At 36.9% G+C, this 7,500-nt stretch overlaps 2 non-coding genes and 27 pseudogenes across 2 annotated transcripts; all 29 read left to right on the top strand.

Annotated features, from left to right (window-relative positions):
• The first annotated feature begins 114 nt into the window (after nucleotides 1-114).
• LOC148447195 (5S ribosomal RNA) lies at nucleotides 115-233 on the top strand (annotated as a pseudogene).
• A 116-nt stretch (nucleotides 234-349) lies between these two features.
• LOC148447194 (5S ribosomal RNA) lies at nucleotides 350-468 on the top strand (annotated as a pseudogene).
• A 116-nt stretch (nucleotides 469-584) lies between these two features.
• LOC148447193 (5S ribosomal RNA) lies at nucleotides 585-703 on the top strand (annotated as a pseudogene).
• A 116-nt stretch (nucleotides 704-819) lies between these two features.
• On the top strand, nucleotides 820-938 carry LOC148447192 (5S ribosomal RNA; annotated as a pseudogene).
• Nucleotides 939-1,054: 116 nt separating this feature from the next.
• Nucleotides 1,055-1,173, top strand: LOC148447191 (5S ribosomal RNA; annotated as a pseudogene).
• Nucleotides 1,174-1,289: 116 nt separating this feature from the next.
• On the top strand, nucleotides 1,290-1,408 carry LOC148447190 (5S ribosomal RNA; annotated as a pseudogene).
• Nucleotides 1,409-1,524: 116 nt separating this feature from the next.
• On the top strand, nucleotides 1,525-1,643 carry LOC148447189 (5S ribosomal RNA; annotated as a pseudogene).
• A 116-nt stretch (nucleotides 1,644-1,759) lies between these two features.
• Nucleotides 1,760-1,877, top strand: LOC148447188 (5S ribosomal RNA; annotated as a pseudogene).
• Nucleotides 1,878-1,994: 117 nt separating this feature from the next.
• On the top strand, nucleotides 1,995-2,113 carry LOC148447187 (5S ribosomal RNA; annotated as a pseudogene).
• Nucleotides 2,114-2,229: 116 nt separating this feature from the next.
• On the top strand, nucleotides 2,230-2,348 carry LOC148447186 (5S ribosomal RNA). The gene has a single exon (XR_015875539.1). It is a non-coding gene; the product is annotated as a 5S ribosomal RNA (ribosomal RNA).
• Nucleotides 2,349-2,699: 351 nt separating this feature from the next.
• On the top strand, nucleotides 2,700-2,818 carry LOC148447185 (5S ribosomal RNA; annotated as a pseudogene).
• Nucleotides 2,819-2,934: 116 nt separating this feature from the next.
• Nucleotides 2,935-3,053, top strand: LOC148447184 (5S ribosomal RNA; annotated as a pseudogene).
• Nucleotides 3,054-3,169: 116 nt separating this feature from the next.
• On the top strand, nucleotides 3,170-3,288 carry LOC148447183 (5S ribosomal RNA; annotated as a pseudogene).
• Nucleotides 3,289-3,404: 116 nt separating this feature from the next.
• LOC148447182 (5S ribosomal RNA) lies at nucleotides 3,405-3,523 on the top strand (annotated as a pseudogene).
• A 116-nt stretch (nucleotides 3,524-3,639) lies between these two features.
• On the top strand, nucleotides 3,640-3,758 carry LOC148447181 (5S ribosomal RNA; annotated as a pseudogene).
• A 116-nt stretch (nucleotides 3,759-3,874) lies between these two features.
• LOC148447180 (5S ribosomal RNA) lies at nucleotides 3,875-3,993 on the top strand (annotated as a pseudogene).
• Nucleotides 3,994-4,109: 116 nt separating this feature from the next.
• Nucleotides 4,110-4,228, top strand: LOC148447179 (5S ribosomal RNA; annotated as a pseudogene).
• A 116-nt stretch (nucleotides 4,229-4,344) lies between these two features.
• On the top strand, nucleotides 4,345-4,463 carry LOC148447178 (5S ribosomal RNA; annotated as a pseudogene).
• Nucleotides 4,464-4,579: 116 nt separating this feature from the next.
• LOC148447177 (5S ribosomal RNA) lies at nucleotides 4,580-4,697 on the top strand (annotated as a pseudogene).
• Nucleotides 4,698-4,814: 117 nt separating this feature from the next.
• On the top strand, nucleotides 4,815-4,933 carry LOC148447176 (5S ribosomal RNA; annotated as a pseudogene).
• A 116-nt stretch (nucleotides 4,934-5,049) lies between these two features.
• Nucleotides 5,050-5,168, top strand: LOC148447175 (5S ribosomal RNA). The gene has a single exon (XR_015875538.1). It is a non-coding gene; the product is annotated as a 5S ribosomal RNA (ribosomal RNA).
• Nucleotides 5,169-5,519: 351 nt separating this feature from the next.
• LOC148447174 (5S ribosomal RNA) lies at nucleotides 5,520-5,638 on the top strand (annotated as a pseudogene).
• Nucleotides 5,639-5,754: 116 nt separating this feature from the next.
• On the top strand, nucleotides 5,755-5,873 carry LOC148447173 (5S ribosomal RNA; annotated as a pseudogene).
• Nucleotides 5,874-5,989: 116 nt separating this feature from the next.
• Nucleotides 5,990-6,108, top strand: LOC148447172 (5S ribosomal RNA; annotated as a pseudogene).
• A 116-nt stretch (nucleotides 6,109-6,224) lies between these two features.
• On the top strand, nucleotides 6,225-6,343 carry LOC148447171 (5S ribosomal RNA; annotated as a pseudogene).
• A 116-nt stretch (nucleotides 6,344-6,459) lies between these two features.
• Nucleotides 6,460-6,578, top strand: LOC148447170 (5S ribosomal RNA; annotated as a pseudogene).
• A 116-nt stretch (nucleotides 6,579-6,694) lies between these two features.
• On the top strand, nucleotides 6,695-6,813 carry LOC148447169 (5S ribosomal RNA; annotated as a pseudogene).
• A 116-nt stretch (nucleotides 6,814-6,929) lies between these two features.
• On the top strand, nucleotides 6,930-7,048 carry LOC148447168 (5S ribosomal RNA; annotated as a pseudogene).
• A 116-nt stretch (nucleotides 7,049-7,164) lies between these two features.
• Nucleotides 7,165-7,283, top strand: LOC148447167 (5S ribosomal RNA; annotated as a pseudogene).
• Nucleotides 7,284-7,500: the final 217 nt, after the last annotated feature.

Here is a 7,500-nt window from a genome sequence, read left to right as displayed (position 1 = left end):
TTTATATAGCCATAACATTCTGTTCTATTACATTTTACATTACATTTTTTCAACTTATCAATGAATTTACTTGAGTTAAGAAGTAAAAGAGGTCTAAAGTTAATGTTTTTTAGCACCTACCGCCAAACCACGCTGGACATGCCCAATCTCGTCTGATCTTGGAAGCTATGCAGTGTTGGGCCTGGTTAGTACTTGAATGGGAGACCACCTGGGAATACCAGGTGCTGTAGGTAATTTTATACTGCCATAACATTCTTTTCTATTAAATTTTACATTTATTTTTTTCAACTTATCAATGAATTTACTTGAGTTTAGAAGTAAAAGATGTCTAAAGTTAATGTTTTTGATCACCTACAGTCAAACCACACTGGACATGCCCAATCTCGTCTGATCTTGGAAGCTATGCAGTGTTGGCCCTGGTTAGTACTTGGATGGGAGACCACCTGGGAATACCAGGTGCTGTAGGTAATTTTATGCAGCCATAACATTCTTTTCTATTACATTTTACATTTAATTTTATAAACTTATCAATGAATTTACTTGAGTAAAGAAGTAAAAGAGGTCTAAAGTTAATGTTTTTGAGCTCCTTCAGCCAAACCACACTGGACATGCCCAATCTCGTCTGATCTTGGAAGCTATGCAGTGTTGGGCCTGGTTAGTACTTGGATGGGAGACCACCTAAGAATCCCAGGTGCAGTTGGTATTTTTATACTGCCATAACAGTCTTTTCTATTAAATTTTACATTAAATTTTTTCAACTTATCAATGAATTTACTTGAGTTAAGAAGTAATAGAGGTCTAAAGTTAATGCTTTTGAGCACCTACAGCCAAACCACACTGGACATGCCCAATCTTGTCTGATCTTGGAGGCTATGCAGTGTTGGGCCTTGTTAGTACTTGGATGGGAGACCACCTGGGAATACCAGGTGCTGTAGGTAATTTTATATTGCCATAACATTCTTTTCTATTACATAATACATAACATTTTTTCAACTTATCAATGAATTTACTTGAGTTAAGAAGTAAAAGAGGTCTAAAGTTAATGATTTTTAGCGCATACAGACAAACCACACTGGACATGCCCAATCTCGTCTGATCTTGGAAGCTATGCAGTGTTGGGCTTGGTTAGTACTTGGATGGGAGACCACCTCGGAAAACCAGATGCAGTAGGTTATTTTATACTGCCTTAACTTTCTTTTCTATTACATTTTACATTTATTTTTTTCAACTTATCAATGAATTTACTTGAGTTAAGAAGTAATAGAGGTCTAAAGTTAATGCTTTTGAGCACTTACACCCAAACCACACTGGACATACCCAATCTCGTCTGATCTTCGAAGCAATGCAGTGTTGGGCCTGGTTAGTACTTGGATGGGAGACCACCTGGGAATACCAGGTGCTGTAGGTACTTTTATGCAGCCATAACATTCTTTTCTATTACATTTCACATTTAATTTTTTCAACTTATGAATGAATTTACTTGAGTAAAGAAGTAAAAGAGATCTAAAGTTAATGTTTTTGAGCTCCTTCAGCCAAGCCACACTGGATATGCCCAATCTTGTCTGATCTTGGAGGCTATGCAGTGTTGGGCCTTGTTAGTACTTGGATGGGAGACCACCTGGGAATACCAGGTGCTGTAGGTAATTTTATATTGCCATAACATTCTTTTCTATTACATTTTACATAACATTTTTTCAACTTATCAATGAATTTACTTGAGTTAAGAAGTAAAAGAGGTCTAAAGTTAATGTTTTTTAGCGCATACAGACAAACCACACTGGACATGCCCAATCTCGTCTGATCTTGGAAGCTATGCAGTGTTGGGCCTGGTTAGTACTTGAATGGGAGACCACCTGGGAATACCAGGTGCTGTAGCTAATTTTATACTGCCATAACATCCTTTTCTATTAAATTTTACATTTAATTTTTTCAACTTATCAATGAATTTACTTGAGTTAAGAAGTAAAAGATGTCTAAAGTTAAGGTTTTTGAGCACCTACAGTCAAAACACACTGGACATGCCCAATCTCGTCTGAACTTGGAAGCTATGCAGTGTTGGGCCTGGTTAGTACTTGGATGGGAGACCACCTGGGAATACCAGTTGCTGTAGGTAATTTTATGCTGCCATAACATTCTTTTCTATTAAATTTTACATTTATTTTTTTCAACTTATCAATGAATTTACTTGAGTTTAGAAGTAAAAGATGTCTAAAGTTAATGTTTTTGATCACCTACAGTCAAACCACACTGGACATGCCCAATCTCGTCTGATCTTGGAAGCTATGCAGTGTTGGGCCTGGTTAGTACTTGGATGGGAGACCACCTGGGAATACCAGGTGCTGTAGGTAATTTTATGCAGCCATAACATTCTTTTCTATTACATTTTACATTTAATTTTTTCAACTTATCAATGAATTTACTTGAGTAAAGAAGTAAAAGAGGTCTAAAGTTAATGTTTTTGAGCTCCTTCAGCCAAACCACACTGGACATGCCCAATCTCGTCTTATCTTGGAAGCTATGCAGTGTTGGGCCTGGTTAGTACTTGGATGGGAGACCACCTAAGAATCCCAGGTGCAGTTGGTATTTTTATACTGCCATAACAGTCTTTTCTATTAAATTTTACATTTAATTTTTTCAACTTATCAATGACTTTACTTGAGTTAAGAAGTAAAAGATGTCTAAAGTTAATGTTTTTGAGCACCTACAGTCAAACCACACTGGACATGCCCAATCTCGTCTGATCTTGGAAGCTATGCAGTGTTTGGCCTGGTTAGTACTTGGATGGGAGACCACCTGGGAATACCAGTTGCTGTAGGTGATTTTATACTGCCATAACATTCTTTTCTTATACATTTTACATTTAATTTTTTCAACTTATCAATGAATTTACTTGAGTTAAGAAGTAAAAGAGGTCTAAAATTAATATTTTTGAGCACCTACAGCCAAGCCACACAGGACATACCCAATCTTCTCTGATCTTGGTAGCTATGCAGTGTTGGGCCTGGTTAGTACTTGGATGGGAGACCACCTGTGAAAACCAGGTGCAGTAGGAAATTTTATACTGCCATAACATTCTTTTCTATTACATTTTATATTTAATTTTTTCAACTTATCAATGAATTTCCTTGAGTTAAGAAGTAATAGAGGTCTAAAGTTAATGTTTTTGAGCACCTACAGCCAAACCACACTGGAAATGCCCAATCTCGTCTGATCTTGAAAGCTGTGCAGTGTTGAGCCTGGTTAGTACTTGGATGGGAGACCACCTGGGAATACCAGGTGCTGTAGGTAATTTTATATAGCCATAACATTCTTTTCTATTACATTTTACATTTAATTTTTTCAACTTATCAATGAATTTACTTGTGTTAAGAAGTAATAGCGGTCAAAATTTAATGATTTTGAGCACCTACAGCCAAACCACACTGGACATGCCCAATCTCGTCTGATCTTGGAAGCTATGCAGTGTTGGGCCAGGTTAGTATTTGGATGGGAGACCACCTGGGAATACCAGGAGTTGTAGGTAATTTTATATAGCCATAACATTCTTTTCTATTACATTTTACATTTAATTTTTTCAACTTATCAATGAATTTACTTGAGTTAAGAAGTAATAGAGGTCTAAAGTTAATGCTTTTGAGCACCTACAGCCAAACCACACTGGACATGCCCAATCTTGTCTGATCTTGGAGGCTATGCAGTGTTGGGCCTTGTTAGTACTTGGATGGGAGACCACCTGGGAATACCAGGTGCTGTAGGTAATTTTATATTGCCATAACATTCTTTTCTATTACATTTTACATAACATTTTTTCAACTTATCAATGAATTTACTTGAGTTAAGAAGTAAAAGAGGTCTAAAGTTAATGATTTTTAGCGCATACAGACAAACCACACTGGACATGCCCAATCTCGTCTGATCTTGGAAGCTATGCAGTGTTGGGCTTGGTTAGTACTTGGATGGGAGACCACCTCGGAAAACCAGATGCAGTAGGTTATTTTATACTGCCTTAACTTTCTTTTCTATTACATTTTACATTTATTTTTTTCAACTTATCAATGAATTTACTTGAGTTAAGAAGTAATAGAGGTCTAAAGTTAATGCTTTTGAGCACTTACACCCAAACCACACTGGACATACCCAATCTTGTCTGATCTTCGAAGCAATGCAGTGTTGGGCCTGGTTAGTACTTGGATGGGAGACCACCTGGGAATACCAGGTGCTGTAGGTACTTTTATGCAGCCATAACATTCTTTTCTATTACATTTCACATTTAATTTTTTCAACTTATGAATGAATTTACTTGAGTAAAGAAGTAAAAGAGATCTAAAGTTAATGTTTTTGAGCTCCTTCAGCCAAGCCACACTGGATATGCCCAATCTTGTCTGATCTTGGAGGCTATGCAGTGTTGGGCCTTGTTAGTACTTGGATGGGAGACCACCTGGGAATACCAGGTGCTGTAGGTAATTTTATATTGCCATAACATTCTTTTCTATTACATTTTACATAACATTTTTTCAACTTATCAATGAATTTACTTGAGTTAAGAAGTAAAAGAGGTCTAAAGTTAATGTTTTTTAGCGCATACAGACAAACCACACTGGACATGCCCAATCTCGTCTGATCTTGGAAGCTATGCAGTGTTGGGCCTGGTTAGTACTTGAATGGGAGACCACCTGGGAATACCAGGTGCTGTAGCTAATTTTATACTGCCATAACATCCTTTTCTATTAAATTTTACATTTAATTTTTTCAACTTATCAATGAATTTACTTGAGTTAAGAAGTAAAAGATGTCTAAAGTTAAGGTTTTTGAGCACCTACAGTCAAAACACACTGGACATGCCCAATCTCGTCTGAACTTGGAAGCTATGCAGTGTTGGGCCTGGTTAGTACTTGGATGGGAGACCACCTGGGAATACCAGTTGCTGTAGGTAATTTTATGCTGCCATAACATTCTTTTCTATTAAATTTTACATTTATTTTTTTCAACTTATCAATGAATTTACTTGAGTTTAGAAGTAAAAGATGTCTAAAGTTAATGTTTTTGATCACCTACAGTCAAACCACACTGGACATGCCCAATCTCGTCTGATCTTGGAAGCTATGCAGTGTTGGGCCTGGTTAGTACTTGGATGGGAGACCACCTGGGAATACCAGGTGCTGTAGGTAATTTTATGCAGCCATAACATTCTTTTCTATTACATTTTACATTTAATTTTTTCAACTTATCAATGAATTTACTTGAGTAAAGAAGTAAAAGAGGTCTAAAGTTAATGTTTTTGAGCTCCTTCAGCCAAACCACACTGGACATGCCCAATCTCGTCTTATCTTGGAAGCTATGCAGTGTTGGGCCTGGTTAGTACTTGGATGGGAGACCACCTAAGAATCCCAGGTGCAGTTGGTATTTTTATACTGCCATAACAGTCTTTTCTATTAAATTTTACATTTAATTTTTTCAACTTATCAATGACTTTACTTGAGTTAAGAAGTAAAAGATGTCTAAAGTTAATGTTTTTGAGCACCTACAGTCAAACCACACTGGACATGCCCAATCTCGTCTGATCTTGGAAGCTATGCAGTGTTTGGCCTGGTTAGTACTTGGATGGGAGACCACCTGGGAATACCAGTTGCTGTAGGTGATTTTATACTGCCATAACATTCTTTTCTTATACATTTTACATTTAATTTTTTCAACTTATCAATGAATTTACTTGAGTTAAGAAGTAAAAGAGGTCTAAAATTAATATTTTTGAGCACCTACAGCCAAGCCACACAGGACATACCCAATCTTCTCTGATCTTGGTAGCTATGCAGTGTTGGGCCTGGTTAGTACTTGGATGGGAGACCACCTGTGAAAACCAGGTGCAGTAGGAAATTTTATACTGCCATAACATTCTTTTCTATTACATTTTATATTTAATTTTTTCAACTTATCAATGAATTTCCTTGAGTTAAGAAGTAATAGAGGTCTAAAGTTAATGTTTTTGAGCACCTACAGCCAAACCACACTGGAAATGCCCAATCTCGTCTGATCTTGAAAGCTGTGCAGTGTTGAGCCTGGTTAGTACTTGGATGGGAGACCACCTGGGAATACCAGGTGCTGTAGGTAATTTTATATAGCCATAACATTCTTTTCTATTACATTTTACATTTAATTTTTTCAACTTATCAATGAATTTACTTGTGTTAAGAAGTAATAGCGGTCAAAATTTAATGATTTTGAGCACCTACAGCCAAACCACACTGGACATGCCCAATCTCGTCTGATCTTGGAAGCTATGCAGTGTTGGGCCAGGTTAGTATTTGGATGGGAGACCACCTGGGAATACCAGGAGTTGTAGGTAATTTTATATAGCCATAACATTCTTTTCTATTACATTTTACATTTAATTTTTTCAACTTATCAATGAATTTACTTGAGTTAAGAAGTAATAGAGGTCTAAAGTTAATGCTTTTGAGCACCTACAGCCAATCCACACTGGACATGCCCAATCTCGTCTGATCTTGGTAGCTATGCAGTGTTGGGCCTGGTCAGTATTTGGATGGGAGACCACCTGGGAAAACCACGTGCAGTAGGTAATTTTATACTGCCATAACATTCTTTTCTATTACATTTTACATTTAATTATTTCAACTTATCAATGAATTTACTTGAGTTAAGAAGTAATAGAGGTCTAAAGTTAATGTTTTTGAGCACCTACAGCTAAACCACACTGGACATGCCCAATTTCATCTGATCTTGGAAGCTATGTAGTGTTGTTCCTGGTTAGTACTTGGATGGGAGACCACCTGGGAATACCAGGTGCTGTAGGTAATTTTATGCAGCCATAACATTCTTTTCTATTACATTTTACATTTAATTTTATAAACTTATCAATGAATTTACTTGAGTAAAGAAGTAAAAGAGGTCTAAAGTTAATGTTTTTGAGCTCCTTCAGCCAAACCACACTGGACATGCCCAATCTCGTCTGATCTTGGAAGCTATGCAGTGTTGGGCCTGGTTAGTACTTGGATGGGAGACCACCTAAGAATCCCAGGTGCAGTTGGTATTTTTATACTGCCATAACAGTCTTTTCTATTAAATTTTACATTAAATTTTTTCAACTTATCAATGAATTTACTTGAGTTAAGAAGTAATAGAGGTCTAAAGTTAATGCTTTTGAGCACCTACAGCCAAACCACACTGGACATGCCCAATCTTGTCTGATCTTGGAGGCTATGCAGTGTTGGGCCTTGTTAGTACTTGGATGGGAGACCACCTGGGAATACCAGGTGCTGTAGGTAATTTTATATTGCCAAAACATTCTTTTCTATTACATTTTACATAACATTTTTTCAACTTATCAATGAATTTACTTGAGTTAAGAAGTAAAAGAGGTCTAAAGTTAATGATTTTTAGCGCATACAGACAAACCACACTGGACATGCCCAATCTCGTCTGATCTTGGAAGCTATGCAGTGTTGGGCTTGGTTAGTACTTGGATGTTAGACCACCTCGGAA

Source organism: Taudactylus pleione, unplaced genomic scaffold (genome assembly GCF_031769625.1).
Source record: "Taudactylus pleione unplaced genomic scaffold, aTauple2 ptg001270l, whole genome shotgun sequence".
In the NCBI taxonomy this organism is placed as follows: Eukaryota; Metazoa; Chordata; class Amphibia; order Anura; family Myobatrachidae; genus Taudactylus; species Taudactylus pleione.
Note: the sequence above shows the minus strand (reverse complement) of the source record. Positions and strands in the feature narration are given on the sequence as shown.